This window comes from Pseudopodoces humilis, chromosome 7, assembly GCF_049639895.1.
Source record: "Pseudopodoces humilis isolate 2021_Gansu_Grassland_sample_001 chromosome 7, ASM4963989v1, whole genome shotgun sequence".
Classification (NCBI taxonomy): Eukaryota; Metazoa; Chordata; class Aves; order Passeriformes; family Paridae; genus Pseudopodoces; species Pseudopodoces humilis.
Genome location: NC_142206.1, coordinates 22,075,357 through 22,095,119, shown reverse-complemented (window position 1 = coordinate 22,095,119; position 19,763 = coordinate 22,075,357). Strand labels below are relative to the sequence as shown.

Genomic DNA, 19,763 nt, shown 5'->3' with positions numbered 1-19,763 from the left:
GTGAATTTTGGTTCAAAGTTAAATTGCAATCCATTTTTTTTAACATATCCAAATATAAAAAATTGAAATTTTGTTTAAAAAAAGCTATCCAGCTGCAAAATTCAGATCAGGAACAAGCCGCTCATGTAGATTTTGGATTTTGTTCTAATTGTGTCACAACTCTGGGGTTACATTTCTCCTGTTTGGGGAACGGGGGCAAACAGTTCTGTCTGGATCTAGACAGACCTCTTCCAGTAAAAAATATCAGAAGTTCAGAAATATCAATCAGAAAGTGGCTAAATATTTGTAAATGGAGTTGTGTGTTTTCGGTCGTTAGCTGGCAAGATATTTCCCTGCAATGCATTTAAGAGATTTATCTTCTTTTTTTTCAAAATGTCAATGAGCAAATATATTTTTCACAAATTATTGAATGAGTAATTGCCAACATACTTCTGCCCATGAGATTGCTCACGAGCTACTCACTAAAATGACGGTTTTGTGTATTTTAGGAATCAACTACTCATAGATTAGTATTTATAGGGGGTTATTGGTCACCCCAATCACCTGACATCTTTTTTTTACCCTTGGTTGGTAAACTCACAACCCATCAAAGGCTTCCCTAAAAGCTGCACGCAGACTTCCAGTTCAGGCATTCATATGGATGCAGAAATGCATCATTGCATGTGACAGTTTTTCTACAGAATATCATCTAATGAATGTTTGTGGAAAGTGAAGGAATTGCCTCAATTACCATCAAAACAAATAGTTATATTCAAACAAAAGTTCACATTTTTTTTTCAACAGTCATCAGTCTTTATGTACTAACCTCCATTGACAGAATACATTTCCAAATTTTACAGATGAATAGAACATTTGTTAAAACCACTCTAAAATTCTTAGTTTAGAACATAATAATTCCAGTGCTGTATATCCACAGAAGCCCTAAATATACAGCACAAGAAATAACCATGAACATTACTTAATACCATTTGAAGTGTATCGGAATTTGGGTCCATCTGCCTTTTGCATGCCCCCCTTCAAGGGTGTGTTTGTTAATCTTAAAACATTGCAAACTCAATGCCATGCCTTCTAATTTCCCCACCGGTTTCCTATTGATTTAATTATATAATGACATCCACACTAGTGGAAGATCCTCCACAAAAATATAGCACAGCTTTCTGAATAGTTTCCAAACAACAAAATCCAGTTCACTTTGATAACTCGTTGAAATAAGCAGACTAGCTCCCATGAGTTAAGCAAACAGCATTTGTTCCACAGAACATTTCACTCAACTAACAGTCTAACTGAAAGCTTCAGAATAGCAAAAATACCCAAGATATTTTGTTTTCTTATCCAAGATAGTTCTCGGAATAGATACACTCATTTGAGAATGTAGACACAACCTTAATAGACTACAATGAATCTTCATGGTCCTGTATCATCACTGATTTGCCCAGGATATATTAGCATTTAATAAAAATATTGTAGTTTATTTCAGATTTTGACCTGTAGATTTGTAAAGTATTATTAACACGAAATTTTAAGTCTTCCCAGTTAACAAAATAATCACCAGAAAGAAACCTCTTCTCCTGGGCTAACAGTGTGCCTCCTAGACCGCAGCCAACAAATGGTCTGACTCAGTTAGCAGAAGCCTGGTTAACGTGCTTGGCCAAATTCAACCAGAGCTCGCATCAGGCTATAGAGGATACTTCAGAATGAAGATGTACTTTGAAAGATTATACTGGCACAAAATAATCCTGGTGATCTCCTGAGAAGCCTACAAGGAATCAAAATAATCTGAATGCCCAAATCAAAACCTTTTGACCAAGTGCATCCTTTCAGTAGCTCCTGCTTTACAGAGTCTGTGGATTGTGGCAACAAACTGCAAGTCATAAAAATAATTTCTTAATATCTTTCTCAGGAAAGATATTTAAGAAATTTATTGCCTGCCTTCAATAGCTTGGGGCTTTAGCAAGGGTTTTATAATAGATAATGTCCTTCCTGGTGGCATTAGAGTTTCTGGCAACAGTGGCAAAGGGACTCTGGTGAATGTGGCGCAGGAATAAAAACAGCATTGCCTTTCTGGCCCTACTGGTCACTATCCCTGTGCACATCCTTGCTGCCCAACCACATTACAAAAGAAGCTGACATTTATTAATTAAAACAAATAATATTTACAGAATCCCTTTCCCTATCCTTGGGGAAATACAAATTCAAACACAATCAAATACAATCACAACAGCAAACTATTAAACAGCTGAAAATAGTAAGCCATTCCAGCATTCATCAAAATAAAATCTCAGGGATTGACAAAGGGATTGACAAGACAAAGGGATTGACAAACAGAAGGAACTGCAGCCCTTGTGAAAAGGATCAACCCTTTCATCTTGTTGCTGTGGCCAAGGCACCCACAATTCACCTGCAAGTCTGCTGGCTACACCTTCTCTGAAACATTAAATGGTGCCAGGGACACTACTGTTGGCACCTCTTCCCCAGTTTCTCGAAGAACACTGGCATGGCTGAGGCCAGGACCAAACAGCACTCTCCCAAACACCTCCTGGGTGAGGACTGAAAGCTACCATGAGCCAGAGATTGTTTTCAAGAAACATTTTGTGTATGGCTGTCCTGTCTTGGGAGATCGTGACAGTTTAGTAGTATGGATACTGGATGTTTTGTTCCAGTTGACCTCAGTGCCAGAAAACGGTCCAGGATGCATATTTACTAGCATGGATTCAGCCAGTGATGTGAGCCTTCAAGATACATGGTGCCAGGTCTGAGGTGAGGTGTCTCAGTGAGCTGCCAGTTTCCTTTTCTTTAAGGTTTTTAAAGCCATATGCCAGGATTTGAAAGAATACAGGGTGATAGGTGTACGCTCTGTGGCAACTTTAATCTCCTAGATGGCTTTTGAAAATAACTGTAGTAGTCCCTTTCTCTACTGACCTGATAATATCAGCACAGCTCCCAGACTGCAAATGTTTCATGGCTTGGCACCATGAACAGCCAAAACCCTGTGTGTACAACTAGTAAAGACAGCAATACAGTTCTAGGGAAGCTGGGGATGGGGTGGTCAAAGAGAATTTCAGAAAATGTGTTTTCCATGCCCTCATTGATGGCCAGAAGTGCTCCAAATTTTACAGTTTGCCACCATTACTCTTGCAGGCTTCTTCCAGACCCTTCTCCATAAACACTTGATGCTGAGAAAAGCTTTTGTCCCTAGAAGGCCTAACAAAACTGAGATGGCTAGAAGCCATTGCTGAGTGACTTTGGGTATTCTGTTTCTGCAGCACTGACAAAGACAGGGAAAGATGTAGAATTGCAGATAGGATCAGGGTGAGCTATGTACCTCTGGGATTTACTGATCGTCACTGCAAAGGAGTCATTACTAAACAATATATACATTTAAGATATAATTTCTATATATATTCCACTGGAGCAAAAAAGCATCCTGACAGGACAAGGGGTAATATTTTCCAAGGCTGAAATTTCTCTGATTTTACCCAAGAACAGAACCTCTGTAAGAGCAAGTACATGTAAAAGCATAGAAAATCACAAGCAAGGAACAAGCCTCCCCTGGCCATGGGGACAGGCCACCATAACCAAGTAAATGTCCAGGTTCTGAATATCTAAAACAGTATATGGCAAATATATCTGATTTATTCATGATAAAACATGTACAAATAACTGTGCCCATTTGTAGTCACCATATTTGAATGTTTGTATGAGATAAAGAAATACATACTGTGCTTTATTATTAACTAAACTATTTTATACATATATATCCAGATAGGTTCCTGTTCCTTGTACTTTGCAAGTGTATTTGATAGAAGAAGATGGAAGAGAATGAAGCAATTCATGTTGAAAACACAAATAAGTCTCCGCAAGTAATCATGTTGGTCAAAAAAGTGTCACATTGCTGCTCTACTAGGGGGGACAAAGAAAGAAGAGTTATCCATGAACAGTTAGCAAAAGTACGGCTTTCATTTCCCCTTATGGAGAGACATGGTATACATCAGATCTCCTACCCAGGGAAATACCTCTGTATTATACAGGTTTAGTCATAACACACTATAAATATTTATTCTAAAGCGAAGATGACAGCGGTTGAGTTAGTTCTAACCAGACTAACAATTTCTGTAATATTTAACCACTGAAGACCCTGCTTTGGATTTCTGGAATATCCTTTGTTCCTGTGATACCATTTTTTCAAGGTGGGCAAAACCCTGCAGTGAGATCAAAGTGATTATGGGAGACATTCTCAACAACAAGCAACGGACCAGGAAGGAAACTGCAAGCCAAAGCAGCAAGTATGACTGCCAGGTCTTTTAGAGACTGACTAGGGAGTGAGGTAAGGCCTGACAAAGATGGAAGCCAGACAAATTCCATGATGGACTCCACCATGTCATGCAGTATAAAACTAGCAGGCAGCAAGTGTGATCACCTAGCATCCAAACCCACATCTAATCTAATCAATAACAAAAGCCTATGCTAGGAGTTTTTAAGAAGGAACAGGAAAAGAAAAACAATGAGCTCATGCCTTCTGACCTTGCTTGTTTTTAGCTTGGTTTCCTATGGCAACAAGGCTTGTGATCATGCTATGTGTGTGTATGTGTGCATGGACAAGACAGACAGAAAGTGACCGTAAGGGTGGTCAATAACTGCTGAATACACTGGTAGTTAGTAGTCAGTCCTGGCACTTAAATACAGGTCTCAATAGTAATTGAGTTCCTGCAAGTTTTGTGGAAACATGTGGCCAGCAAGATTTACAAAGACCTGTAAATGTTGCAGGTTGGACAAAAAGGCTGCACTGTGACTGCATGCCTTATTAGGCACTGGAGAATCCACACAGGAGAAGGCAGCTAGGAAAGGCCCAACTGCAGGAAGAGCATCCATGAAAATTTACAGCAAGGCATGAAACTATGCCAGGAAAGCAGCTTTTTCAGGTCTGGCGCTACTGTACATAAGACATTCAGGCAACATTCCTTTTCCTATTTTTCTGGTGAAAGGTACAAGGAGATCCCCATTGCTGGTCTTCAGGAACCCAATCTTGATTAACAACAAAGAGACAAGAACTTTCAATTTGGAATTTTTTTAGAGACAGTGGAATGTCAATAGCCTCATAAATAAAATGTCTTGCACAACAAGTAAGAATCAAAGATTTGATGACTGCCTTCTAAGACAAACGGCCAAGAAACATCATAGGCAGCTCAGCTGGGTCCTGTAAAGACTTCTGAGAAAAAAACAAGTGTTGACTCTTGTTGATATTGTTGTTAAGTGTCTGCCATATAAATAACAGTTAATTTGTGGTTTGGGAAGACCCACCAGAGCCTTTCCACTTATCCTTGTACAAAGCATTCTGGCACAATAGGCTGCCTTCTTTCCTCTTCTCAAGAGTTTCAAAAAATGGAGAGGGACCAAATCACTATTCCAGACAGGACCCTTCAGAAACTATCAGAAACCAAGATATTCAGATGGTATCACCAAGCTGCATTCATAAAAGAAATGAAGGAGAATAAATGTGTGTATGCCAATCTCCCCAAACTGGTAACCAGCTACCTAGGATCAGACTACCCAAAACCATGCCTGCTTGTTGAAGCCTCCATTTTGCTGAAATATATTTCATGTAAATAATACATACCACTTGAAAAAGAGATGTCTGTCCAGATTTATACTGGAAAGCTGGGGGACCCTGGAGGAGGACCTGGACATCCTACTTAGTAATGCTTTATTTGAATCACGGAACCTAGCAATTCATTTGGGTTAGTCATATTTACAGGACAGAGGAGCAAAGTCATTACATAGCAGTCTGAAGAGGGAATGATGGCCAGTATTTCTGTCACTCATTTTAGCAGACAGTCTTCTGTACTATGAAGTTCTACATGTGAGTAAATTCCCTCTTCCCTGTAAAAGCCAAAATTGCCATTTGTCATTGCTATGTACTATTCAATAGATATTGTGTTTAACTCCAGAGAGACTGCTCTCTATGCCTCATGAAATCATCTCTCTATACATTGGCAGATCAATTTGGGATCCTCTGATCTGGAAGTCACTCCAGAGTCATCTGAAAATAGTCTTTTTGGTTTGGTTCCAAGTCACATGTGAGATGCTAAAATCTTGCCTCTCTATGCCATCAGGCAATATATAAGTATATCTAAGGGCAGAATTTGACTCTTATAGCTTTTCTTAATTTCACTACTGTAAAAGCAGTATTTTTTTAAAAACTTAATTACCATTTCCCAGGTAGATATATTTGTCATATTTGCAAACATGTCTTCTAAAACATTGATTTTTCTTGCTTCCTTATTTACCATTGACTATATGCTCAGATCCCTTTTCTCTCATTGCACAGGCTTCTGATTACATTATAAATATTCTCCAAGTTGTGAAATACTATTTTTATGTACCTCTGTCCTTCTGCTTTTATACCATGCCCCTCATGTTTAAAACTGATATTGATCCCATTAAATTAAGTACGAGCAGTATTAAGAACCAAGCAAGTAGCTTTTTTTTAGGTAGTTTTTAATTTGTGGCTGCAGTTTGGAAGAGGTGTGGTGAAGGGGGAAAAAAGGCCTAACTAATCAAAACAAATTTCTTAGTGAAAAATCATAGCACTCCTAACAACTTTTATATCAAACCCAAAAGGCGGTTAATTTGATAGCATCTTTAAAAAGTCTCTTGACCCCCAGAAATTTTAGAAACTGATTCCTGATTTTTCAAATTTGTCAACCAGTTATCATAAGATGGGAAGATTTTTAGATGTTTGAATGTTACCTAAAATTTAACTAAATCAGGACCAAAAGTTTCAACAATGACAATGGTTAGATTTGATTAAGATATCAGGTAGTTAGGTTAACTTTATCTTATGGTATCAAATCAGGCAAACATCTTCATTTGTGTTAAGTGTCCCAAACAGTTCATTTCATGAAATATACTGTCATATTTCTTGATGATCCTGGCAGACATCTGTAATTAAAAATAAAACTTGGTGTCTGTAGCCCTTCCCTATCATCTCCTCCATCCAAATATCTCCAGGTCCCAAGCCTGCAAACATGTACTTGTTTGAGGAGCCCTGCTGGCTTAGACTACTCACAAAATTAGACTTACTCAGACGTACAGAAGTGTTTATAGCCTCAGACCTGAACCCCTAAGCTTGCAAGAAAGACTAACCCAAATGCTGACTGCTCAAAACAAGATAACTTCTGTACAGAGTGTTTAGTGTTTTGGGTAATGAAGGTAAAGTTACAGAGGGGAAATTCTCATTTGAAAGGCAAGCTATTTCCAAGGAAAATATTAGTACTATAAGTAGAAATAAAGGATTAGAGTCCTACAGAAATTAAAACCTATTTCATATACTGTCCAGAAAAAACAGCAAGTAAAATATCAGATAAAAATAATAATTGTGATGGTCAACAATAAGTGACAAACAAATAAATTGTTAATCAATTAGTAGTTTAAATTGAGGGGAGAATAAAAATTCAGCCTTTGTTCTCAAGAGCAAAATGTTTTTATATTTTTAATTTTAAAATTAAAGAGAAAAACATGACTGTTACCATGGAGTTAATAACAAAAGAGGATTAACATTTATTTTTAATACTCATATTTACTTCATAACATATATATTAACAGATGAGAGTGATAAAATGGCAGTATGCTGCTCTGACAATTTTTTTTTTTTTGATCCGCACTTGTTTAACATTTAGTTTCCCCTACTACTACTGCAATCAAATTATTTTCCTTCCTATTTGGGGTTACATTCATGTAAAAAAAAATCACCCTAAACCTGCATTTTTAGTTATAAATATGCAGAGGAACTTTTGTTTACATATGACTGAGCCAAAACCTGCTCCTTTTCTCTATCTGAATTGTCCATATGAAGCCAATGGCCTCAGTCCTGCTTACATGTCATAGCAGCAGATTCATGGGACAGGGCAATATGGATTTGACTGTTATTTAAACATGCAATTTGTTTTTATTTGACTACGTGTAACAGTCATTATGCTCTTTACATATCAATAGCCCCCTGACTAGCTGTAGAAAGAATAACAGAGTAAATGTTTAGGGGTTTTTTTATTTATTCTCTGCTTCATTATAAATTTGGAATTTTTTTTTATTTTTTTTTTATTTTTTAAGAATGCAAAGGAATAATACTGCTGGATGCAAAGGAATAATACCTAAGGCTAGTATTTAATGCAAATTTCTGCTCTGGCCACTCAGATAAATCCTTTCATTTACTGGAAACAAGACTCTGGTAATTGTATAAAAAGTGAGTTACATTTGGCTTTGACACACATGGGCTTGGAAACAGTATCATGCCTAACAGACACACTTATCTTTCACCCCCCTTTAGAAAATACTCTCTTGCTTCCATGTTGGACCCTTGAATAAGCAAATACAAAGTAAAACTTGCATTACAGCTTATTTATACTAGGAAAAGGTGCTTCTAAAGCAACTACTTAAAAAACATCTTCAAGGTCCCCATTACAAAACTATCTAACTTCAGAATATATAAAACAAAGCTGTTAAAATATTCCTTCAAATAAGAAGTCAAGCCTGCATTTATCATGCATCCCAAACTTTTAATTTCAAAAAGAGCCCCCAAGTACTTTTGCTATCTTTTTGATGTTTAATTTCTCTTTTTAGTATATAGTTTGCTTCATTTTTGTTCATCCTCACTGGACAGATTAGCTCAATCCATGACACAGCAGGCACTGAGGCTGGCTGCTGGCTCAGCTGACCAGTATTGGCCACCACAGCTCCAAGGGACTTCACACCTGTTACACACCTGCCTGTTTACAAGACTAAAACCCTCTAAAGTTAAAAATCGTTCAGATAAAAGATCAGGCTCAAATATATTCCCTTTTTCTTTTGACCCAGACTCTCTAACAGGCTGAGCTACTGTTGTGGCAGGGCAGTGGATACACCAGCAGGGCACTGTCTGGTGGCAGAACTGCAGCTAGCCCCAGGAGGATGGTGCATGTCCCCTCTCCTGCCCACTCACCCAGTCTGACATGCTGCCACAACCTCACGTGTCTGCTGGATTGAATGGGGGACTGACTGCACATATGGGTTTCACCCTAGGCTGATGCTTAGATGACCAAATGCTCACATTTCATCGTGCTCTATTAGCACAATTTGCATTGCTTGTCCTTAGATCCAAAATCTTCTATTCACGCCACTAAATTTCTGTTACTCAAATTCCATACTGCTCAGGGCTGCTAGAAATGACAGAGAACAAGATGTCTTGTTTCCTTCTTGACACCTTTTCCCAAAACTCCATTAAAGCTAACTGTGGTTAGCTTTTGGATACCAGAGAGCAGTACTTCATTTATTCTTAAAGCTGATAAAAAAATAAGTGCTGTATAGTTTGGGGACCATCTATAAGGTTAGAAAACAATTGCCTAAAATTTCAAACTTGCTTGTCTGAGGTTAGGCTCCTAAACTAGGCAACAGGAAAGGCAAGCCAATACAAAATCATTGTAAATCAAAGAAGAATTATTTACCGTAATACGTTACACAAAAATACTACAGCCACCAATGAAAGAAAACACTATTTTTAGCTCTATAATTAAGCAAGTGGACTTGGTTAAAAAAATGTGGAAAATGTAGTTAGCAGGTATTGACCCATATTTGCTTTACCACTACGGAGTGGGGCAAAAAAAAATCTCTTCGGATGTGTTAGACACTTCTTAGACATGTGTTCTTAACTTCTCATTCCCTGTGCCAGAGACATTACAGTCTGTTTCCAAATAAAAATCGTGACATGAAGTGATCACCAAAATAATTTTGACCTTCAAGGACAAATTAAAATGGAAAAAAACAGCAAAAAATCTGCCATTTTTCCCCTTGAAGGTTAGATGATGGCTATCCCCTAGATAAAAAAATAAAAAAAAAATACTTGTGCATAAAGAAGAGACCACTGCAATACAACTCCTTCCACAGACTACCTCATGGACATGTGCCTACATTATACATGCACAAAGACACAGTAAAACTACACAAAACATGGGTTTTTTTCTATATGATTATATATGAATAAAATTTACACAGCTACACATGCACACACACACACTCACACAAATCCTGACAGCTGTTACTCTCAAATAAACAAGGCTACTGAAGAGACTGATACAATTTGTAGTCAGTTAAAAACTGCCCTTAATTGCAGAGGGATTTGGATCAGGTTTGGTTAAACTCAGTAAGGACTAGGTATGCACTTTATAGACAGGTATGATCAAACACATTTTCAAAGCAGCTGTTTGTGAAATCCCTCTCCAGCATAGCTGTTTCACCATATAGGAGAACTGTACTGCAGTTTCATGAACAAATTAAAATTCTATGATTCTAACCAAATGCCTTAAAAACAAATGACTTAAGGACAGATTAATTTGATTCAATTTGTTATTTCAAGTTGCTGTATTTTTCCTGTATTTTTAAGGTGCATATGCCTACATATATGCACATATACCTAGTTCTCCACATACAGAGGTCTACTCTACCAGTTCAAATTTATACAAGAAATTCCTCTAAAATAAATGAACCAAGAGGCTGATTTAGTTAATAAGAGTGAAAAGCAATAACCATCATTTAACTGAGAAAATGTTAGCTAAAATTTCACCTATGGAGTATGGGAATACAGGGGGACATGCTTATATACCAGTACCCAGTGGCTTACATGGGTGTTAGATAATGTGGGAGCAGGGAGCAGACAGACTGTGGACTTTTATACATCAGAACACCCAAATTAATCTGAAAAGAAAAAATAAAGATGAAATGCAATGTTACTTTATGCAGAACAATATTTTCTTCCATTTCAACTAAATCAGAATTTTCTGATTTTTTTCCAAGATTGTTTTTCTTGCATGTAATATCTGCTTAAATTTGGACAGAATTAAAATATCTAAACCATGAGTTTCTACTGTATAGAAATATATATCAACTGAAAAAATAAATGAAAGGGATGAATATGCCTCAAAAAAAAAAAGAAGTCAACTTCAGAATAAGGAATTATCACTCTTGAACAAGTACTTTTTGTATACAAGTCTAAAGAACTTTACTAATGGCCTCACTGTAAGAGCAGAACTGACTCCATAATCTCACAAACCATATGGGAAAGTAAATGAAGGTATTATGCAAAAAGATATGGTATAGCAGGTTACAAGGGTTTCTGCACTCATGTTCATTTGGGAATCTTTAAACCTATTGGCATGACAGTACTTGGTAACATTTTGTTTACTGAGTGCTAAACTGCAGGATCTCCATTGTCAATTTGTGAGCTGTATTATACATATATTTTTAAAGCCCATTATATTGAAAAAGACTTAGTATGACTATGGATAATCAGAGAAGGAAACAAGCAAGGTAGAAATACTTTGTGTGATACAAGTTTGGAAGGTCTCTGTTCAGCTGCCACACAATAATTGTTAGTGGTATTAAAAATAAAATAAAATTTAAAATTAAAAATAAAGAAAATACCCAATTTTTTTTTATTTTGACAACCTAATCAGAAAGGACCTAGAAACCCAAATATTCCTCTCAGGATTTGAATAGTCCCTCTGCCCTGAAGCAGATGTAGCATGGAGCAGGGAATTAATAAAGCCAGAATACCTATTGCTAATAGGTTTACCAAGCGTGGGAACAGATAGCCAATCACACAATGCCAGGACTGAATCCTATGGAAATTGTTCAAACTGACAAAAATAGACATTCACAGAGACCAGGCTCCTTTGAGGGGGGTGGGGTGTAAGACCTTTATCCCCCTTCTGTAACTGGACAATTAAAAGTAAAGCACAATTCAACAAGAGCTTGATTTTCAACACAAGCCAGATATTTTTACCCATTGTAAAAAGAAAGAGAAAAAAATCTCAGATGCAGTAGTGCAAAACAAAAGGCCTTTCCCTGCAAGCATCTGCGTCTCTTTGCAGCATTTACTGCTGTGAGGAGCCCTGTTGTGGTCAGGCTAAGTCCTGGTAGAAGTCTGCTTGGAGGAGGAAAGTCCTTGCTGGATCACGATGTAGTTACTTTTCTCAAGAAACAGCTGCTGGGTTTGCAAGCTACGTACCAAGCTTTGAATGGCAACAGACTGCTGGTAAATGCAAACAGCCAGAATTTTTTTTTTTTCACTAAATTGTTAAAATTGGTGTTAAAAAAACACCTGAATGGAAGTTGCAAAAATGCAGGCAGTCACTGGTCAATAAACATTATTTTTTAAAATGTCCTTGACTCCATAGACTGTGATATAATAAAACAGTCTGCCCTGTACTTGAGCATAATTAATACTGAATAGGCCTTTTAAAAGTTAGAAAATATTTATGAAATGAACTGTAATTTTCTTAGTGTACATTAAAACCTCTGGATCAGTAAACCATCTTCAATTTTTTGTAAAAATTATACCTATCAAGAAAGAGATCACATTTATCACTTTATTACTTCTACTATGGATTTGCATGTACCTGTATTAGAGAATATGTCTACATGTGCACGTACACATCTATCCGTGCACATACAAAGACTCTCTATTCACAAGTACTGGATAAGAAAAACTAAAGAAGTAAAAAAAGCAACATGTATAATTGTTATAATAAGTTAAACCTATTGAGTAAATTTAAAATTATTATGTAAAAATGACATGGTTTCTGACACTATTTTTTTAAAGAGCAAAACCAGAAAGCACTTGGAGAAACTAAAGGAAACAAAAAACAAACAAGGGGAAATCCTGATTTCCCCTTTTTTAGGGTCTTTATTGTTGCATTTCATTCAGTTTGGCCAGTAAAAAAATCCTCAACAACCTAAAAGATCAATTGTTTATCTTCCTGTCCCAGCTATATAACCTCCTTGCTGTCATGAACTAATAAAAATCAGTTGCTTTTGGTTTTTAATGTTAACTATAAAGTGTTTTAATTTAATTTAAACACAAAAGATAGTTGGAGGTTTTTTTATTTTCCTTTTCACAAAATACTTCTAAATTTTTTTTAAAAGAAAAACATGGGACTTTAAAAAGTCATTGCCATAAGTTCTTCAAGATTACTTTGAGGGTCAGACTTCAACATAATGTCTCTTATACTGCAAGCCTGATGAGCAGAGCTTCCAAATGTTTCAGCTGCATGACTTGGCACTCTGTTTTTTTAAGTCATGCTATACACGAATCCTTCCACCTCTTAATAAAGCCTAGAGATGAAGGTGTGGGAGGCCTGCCAGTATATGGACTCAAACAGTTGAGAGTAGAAATCAGTATTGTAAAGTTGGGGTTTTTCTATTGCTCCTGTTTTTCTTAATCTGGTTCAGTTAGGTTGGCCTTTTTCTATAACTGTGTGATGTAAACATATGCATGTGAAGATACACACACACGGTTAATTACAAAACTCTATATAAAAATGTGTAATACATGCCAGTAAATTCTATTTTTGTGTAACTGATTCTTCCTTCCCATCCTTTCTGGCCTCAACTTGTCATAAAGCAGGGAGCATGTGCTCCCCTCTATGCCTTGTAACTTCCATCATGATCTGCAACATACTGCAGATGGATAATCCATTTCTAAACTTCCTGCAAAGTCCACATCAGCCCTGTGCAACAGGCACAGCAGCAAGCACCTCTCTAATTTATCTACAGAGCAATTAAGCTGAGGAACCCTAAAACCAAACTCAGTAGGTGAGGGGAAGATTTCTCACACTTACATTGACAGGCTCTGATGTCTGTGCACTCTGCATCTGTGATGAGCACTGTAAATGTCCAAGTGCCCAAAAACAGTGGCCAAGCCAGCTACTGATCATGTCTGTTAAACTGGCTGCTCATGCTCACTCTTCTACCTTCTGCCCTGACTCCCAAATTTCACCTCTTGTGCTCACCAGGAGCACACATCTTGTGTACATTGTAGGAAACAAGGTAGGAGGAGCAGTGTAGCAGGGGAATCAGCTGAGGGCCCTTTCCAGGAACAGGTGTCCATGGAGGTGGGTGAAAATCTGGGAGACACAATGGAAGGAAAACAGAGAGACAAGAGTGCATGTGCCCGAGTCAGGACAAAGAAGAAAGAACAATGAAATATAAAGTAAGGGAAAAACAGGAAATTAAAAAAAAAAAAAAAAAGGAGGAAGGATTGAAAGAGGATAAATGGGAACTGTCTTTCCATGTTCCCATCACGAGCTGCATTTAGTCATTTCTCTACCTGTGCCATATCATGCTTCCCCAGCAGACGTTCCTGTGAGGGTAAGGAGAGTGACTGAGAAGTGTTGCTTTGACGAAGGTGAGTCTGGGAACCAACAGTGGACAGATCTTTTTTAAAAGCCTACCTGTCATTCTGCTAATTTGTTTCTTTTTTTGGCTTCATAAATCCTGATTTGGAAGGAAAAGAGAGTTACCAAGTATACTGCCAGAAAACAGCACCCCCCAAAAATAATGTCATCTGTCCCTCTCTTTCTACGTCTTTGAGAAGAAATCCAGCTTCTTTTCCAGACAGGAATTATGTCTGGCCTTGCACTTGGGACACATGGGATGGAGACTCTCCGAGGAGTGAGAGGCCACAGGAGCAGATCTATGACAAAGGCTGAGAACTGTGCCCAGGCAGAGAGCCCCTCACTGCACCATCCTCACACTGGAGACAGATCAGAAAATGGCAAATTAGCAACGAATATATATGTATAACATATATATACGTTCACATCCAAACTGGCAAATGTATTGGCACAGCCAGGAACTTCTAACAGGTATGTCAAGATTTTTCACATCCTCTTAGCAGACAAATAGGTTTTCTCTTAAATCACTGGCCATTTTTAATGTGACAAAACAGAGAATATGAATACATGCTGAAAAAATAACTAAAATATAACAGTATAATTAAAGAGATTTAGAAAGGAAATCAGAAAGTGATAGAGACCTGGCATCACTAAGGACAAGGGCAGCTACACCAGACATGCAGAATTTTATTGAGTTGCCCAGCCAGACTTTCCAGAAGGAGAAAGACAAAGGCATTGAGATGTTTCTGTGTTGGCTTTTGTGTCTTGTTTGCAGCTCGTGGTACTTCTGTTAAATTAACACTGCTGACTATATATTCTATATGTTAAGGTTAAATAACTGATCATGTCATGGCTGCTGGCCACTTGTCCCCAGCCCTTTTCCTAATTAACTGGCCTTTTTTGTCTCTACTCCTCTCCCAGGAAATGCTGGTGTTTTTTCCGGGGTGGACACTGTGTGCCATCCATTCAGTGTAAGATGAAATGCCCTCCCTTTTAGGCCACTTCCTCCTTTACCTCCTGTTTGCAGTGAGGGTGGACACCTGCAAGGGCTGACTTACATCTGTACAGCTGGGACTGTGCTGTGACAAGCTGAACAACAGCATATGTTTTCCCAGTGCTTGTCCCAGTTCCTCTGTTGGAAAATAACCTTATTTCCTTCAGTAAAGCCATAAACTCAAGGGTGTGGTGGGCCTTGATTCGGCAGTGCTTTCTGCCTCCCACACCTCTCTGGTAAAAACATTCACATGAGGGTAGATTATTTGAAGAGAACGAAAACAGAAGAATCATATTATTTAAAAAGGATGTAATTTCTCTATGGCAGTGTCCCACTGCTTTACATTTTTTTTCCATCAACCATACAGTCATTTTGAAAAGGCATCATTTAAAACAATCAAATTCTCAGAAAAAAAATATTTTGCAACTCCCCTTTTCAGAGAGGTTTCTACACAAATTGAGAATTTTCAGGTTTCCCAGGCAGATGAGCTTTGTCCGCTCGGGCAGAAGCCCATGTTAGCTTATGTTATTTAGTATGGCATTATTCCATGCTGCTTACTTATAGCTTGCTGAAAATAAGGGATGATGAACACCTTTTCCAGGGCACACCCTGAATTTATTCTTAGTAAATTGTCTACTATGTTCTTGGCCTAAAAACTCATAATTCTCTGAGCCCTTTTTAAAAAACTACTTGCCCACTTTCAGCTGTGGGGAGAAGGTGACAATAATCCCTTCAGTACCTCCACTGGCGAGCAAAGGGAGCAACTTCAGATGACAGCCTGGCCACCTCCCAGGAGACAGAGCCGCTGCAATGGGAGAGCATGGATTTGTCAAATTCAGAGAATGAGCTTTGGGGATGAGGGAATCCTCTAACAAAATAAACAGAAAATTAAATTCACCTCCCTTTTCCTCTCACATGTCTCCCATCTATGCCTGCTTGGAAGAGAACGTGGTGCTTAGACATTAGCACTAAAAACACCACAACTCATTGACAAACACAGGGGTCACATTTCTTCTCTGGCTCAACTCGAGGGAATCATCTTTTTTCTCCTGCAGAAGTTAATGCTGCATCCTGGTGACCAGCACAGGTACCATCAGTGCCTGAATGCATGTCCTTGTCACCACACTTACAGCTCAGCCCGTGACTACCTGCACATAGACAGGAACGTGGGTCACGGGAAGCACTTGAGCTGTGCTGGAGTTTGGACCGTGGCCATGTGGAGTAGATGGTGTGTACTAACCCCAGAGAGGTTCTGCAGAGACTAAAGATGTATTAGAAATGAGACTCATGTCATGCTGCCATGATGCATTTCTCCATGTGCACATAGAAAAATTAATAAAGCATCTTCTATCATCCTTCCAAACCCATCTGAACAACAGCATCAAATATGCTATAAAACACAGATAGCACTTCTTAATTTAAGTGGAAACTTTGAATTTCGCAGGGACTACCTTTGTAACTCTCTTTTACAAATTAAGAAGCTTGACTATCCAGAATTAAAACAAAGTGCCAGAAAAAAAATACATTTTATATTCACATGCACATGCATTTTTTGTGCATGCATGCAGCCAACCCTGTGCCTGTGTGTGCTGTTCTGAACAGTACGTGGCCACTTACACAGAAAATTTAATGTATTTAAATAAGGTGCAGCTTCTCCCTGCTCCAAACGAAGTCCATGGACAATGCTTCTCTCTTCTGGTTATATTTACAAATGGAAATGGATTATATTTACAAACAGAAACAGCACTGTGTCATTTCAGACTAAGTTTGACTGCTGCAGTGCTCCTCTCTGAACTTTGGTAACTCTACATCCTGTATTTTCCCCCAGACTACATATCACGTCTGCAGTACCATAAATCTGCCAATCTTTCCTACCATTTCTACTGCTAATTAGGCTTCATTGGGGTTTCACTCTCCCACTCCCTATGTTAGATAAACGCAGTGTCAGCTGAGCAAGCTGCAAGCACTACTACCTGCATAGCTGGTTATCAGGGCACTTCCACTGGTCATGCTAAACCAGTGATGACAACACTGGGAATATTTTGACAAAACACACTTCTGTGGACACTGCCAGTGAGTCAACAAACCCCATTTAGTATTCCATAATTAGGTCACATAAGATATTTTAGAAAAAGAAAGAGATATAATAACTTTTTGTCCTTGTCTTTGAGGGGGGGAGGGTGGGGGCATGTACAGAGGGGCAACAACATGACACGAACCAGATTAACCTGCCCTGTAGTAGAAAAGCTGAAAGATATTTATTTTAATTTATAGTAAAAGCCCCTTTAGACATATATTTAAAGTCATCTAGTGTTTCAACAAGGCCTGATAGTTACTGAAAGTTACATGAAAAACAACCACTATACAACTTGTCTGAAAATATAAGAATACAAATAAAAGGTAATTTACATGAGTCCTTTATAAGAGTAATCTCTATATCCAGAAATGAGATGGCAGCATACTACAGCTAATGCAAATATTATTGCTAAATATATTTGTGGTAACACATCTAAAAGAGAAAGAATGAGAACTAACATGCAGATGATCTGTAAAAGACTCAAATACTAATAAAAACTGGGGGAGAAGAAGGGTAGAAGGAGGGTGGGGTAAGACTGTTAAATCATTATTTCATGAGGCCCATATTCACAAAGCAATTTTTTACAGATGGTTGGAGGTATTTCTGAACCCTTAACTGACAGGAATACAGGAGGCTCTGAGGCCTTAAGCAGCAATTCTATTCATAGGCCCTTAGCCTTTATATAATTGTATTAGCTGCAGTAACAGACATAAATTAACATGCACTGACCCCCTGCTCCTAGCAATGTATGCCTTGACCTTTTAAGAAACCTCAAGAGCAGTACTAGTTTAGTATTTGATACATCCTCTTTTAGGGGAGATTAAATGCTGGTCTAGGAGTTGCATGTATTTGAGGCTCTAGCAGGCCTTACCCATCTCTGGCAATGAGAAACTGCTTTTCTTTCATAACTTTAAGTAAGCAGTTTGTCTACTTTGGTTGCAAACAAGCTGATACCAGTAAAGCAGTGCTAAGCTTCATGGGTCCTAATGGAGTTAGTTTGATGGAAGTCAGGTGGCAGGTTAGGAGTTCCTAACCCCTGAAGACATCTGCCCATTATGGCAGCTTTCTGAAGGAAGATATTTTTGTATAAATCGTATATTGCAATTTGTGAGTAGATAATGACCATCAAGAAATTAGATGCCAAAATAAAAAGACAAAAATGGACTTCTTGCAAAAGTCCTTCCTATATATTTAATTTACTAATAAATTGAATTTAAAATTTAAAATATGAAAAAATAATTTAAAACTCAAAATATCACAAGACCTTTCTGTAGTCACTTATCTGTAAACTTTTCATTTTGTAACTGGAAGGTAGTTTGTCTTTCTCTAAAATTGCCACGTCTGGAAACAGAGCAGGAGACAATGGCTAAACCTGACTGAAAAAAGCATACGTTGGGTTGCTTTACTGGGAGAGGGTCCTTTTGCTTTTAAAACATGTGCTATCAATTAATTTGGCTCTCAATTTTCTACCTCACGACTATAGTGGTAGACAGTAATTTGTGCTAGCTGTCTCAAGGATGGTGGATTAAAAAAAAAAAAAAAATAAAAGAGAAAGAAATCTACCAGGCAAAAACTACAAGAACTGCAAATGTCGGACAATGCATTTAACCATAAAGTGGAAGAGTGTTAACTGGTTAATGAAGAAGGAAAGATGAGGGAAGTAAGGAGATTTTAGGCACTGCTCACTAACTTTTTTCCTTCCCCACCTTCCTAAGACGACAGGTTTCACTAGAAATCAATGCGACTGCCTGTCTATGTATAATTTGTATCAACTTTACGTGGATTTTCCCCCCTGTTTCAATGCCCTGACCTCCCTTCCACCATCCTGGGCTTTCTCCCATGTGGGACGAGGCTGGTTCCTGTGCCTGGGGGCAGCAGGTGCTGCCTGGGGCCCTGTTGGTGCTGGGGGTCCAGGGGCAGCTGTGGCCTAGTGCTGTGTCAGGCCAAGCCTGGCTGTAACCAGTACCGGGGTCTGAGGGAACGGCAGCAGCTGGGAACCCGGACGGTTCCCCGGCTTTCGGGAGGGCCCCGTGTGAGGAATCCCCGGGGGTGTGGGGAAAGTCCATCGCTTCTCTCACCTGCCTGCGGCCCCCGCTGCTCCCGAGACGCCTCCGGCCTCGACGGTGCGGCCTCACCTGCGGGGAAAAGCAGAGGGAGAGGAGGGTTAATCGCACCGGGATGGCTCCCGCAGGGATCTCCGCTCCTCCCCGACTCACCTGGCTTCGGCTCGCCCTTAAGCGTCGAGGGGAGCGGAGATCGGCTCACGGCCCCACCCGGACGTCCCTATCACCCGTGGGGATACACACACACACACACACACACACACACACACACACACACACACACACACACACACACACACAGAGAGAGAGAGAGAGACACAGAGTACTGGAACCAAGCCCCTCCAGCTGCCTCAGGCCCAGACCCGTCACAGCACGTCGGGGGAGGCGAGGCCAGCCCGGGACGCGCCTTGGCAGGGCCGGGCAAGAGC

The 19,763-nt window shown here is 38.9% G+C and overlaps 1 long non-coding RNA gene across 1 annotated transcript in view; it reads right to left on the bottom strand.

The window, feature by feature from the left end:
- The window catches only part of LOC106628147 (uncharacterized), a 57,435-nt gene extending 38,031 nt beyond the window's left edge, over positions 1 to 19,404 (bottom strand). Inside the window, exon 1 of the long non-coding RNA XR_015772941.1 lies at positions 19,351 to 19,404. This is a non-coding gene — a long non-coding RNA (uncharacterized LOC106628147). The remainder of the gene's footprint in view (positions 1 to 19,350) is intronic.
- Between the last annotated feature and the right edge of the window lie 359 nt (positions 19,405 to 19,763).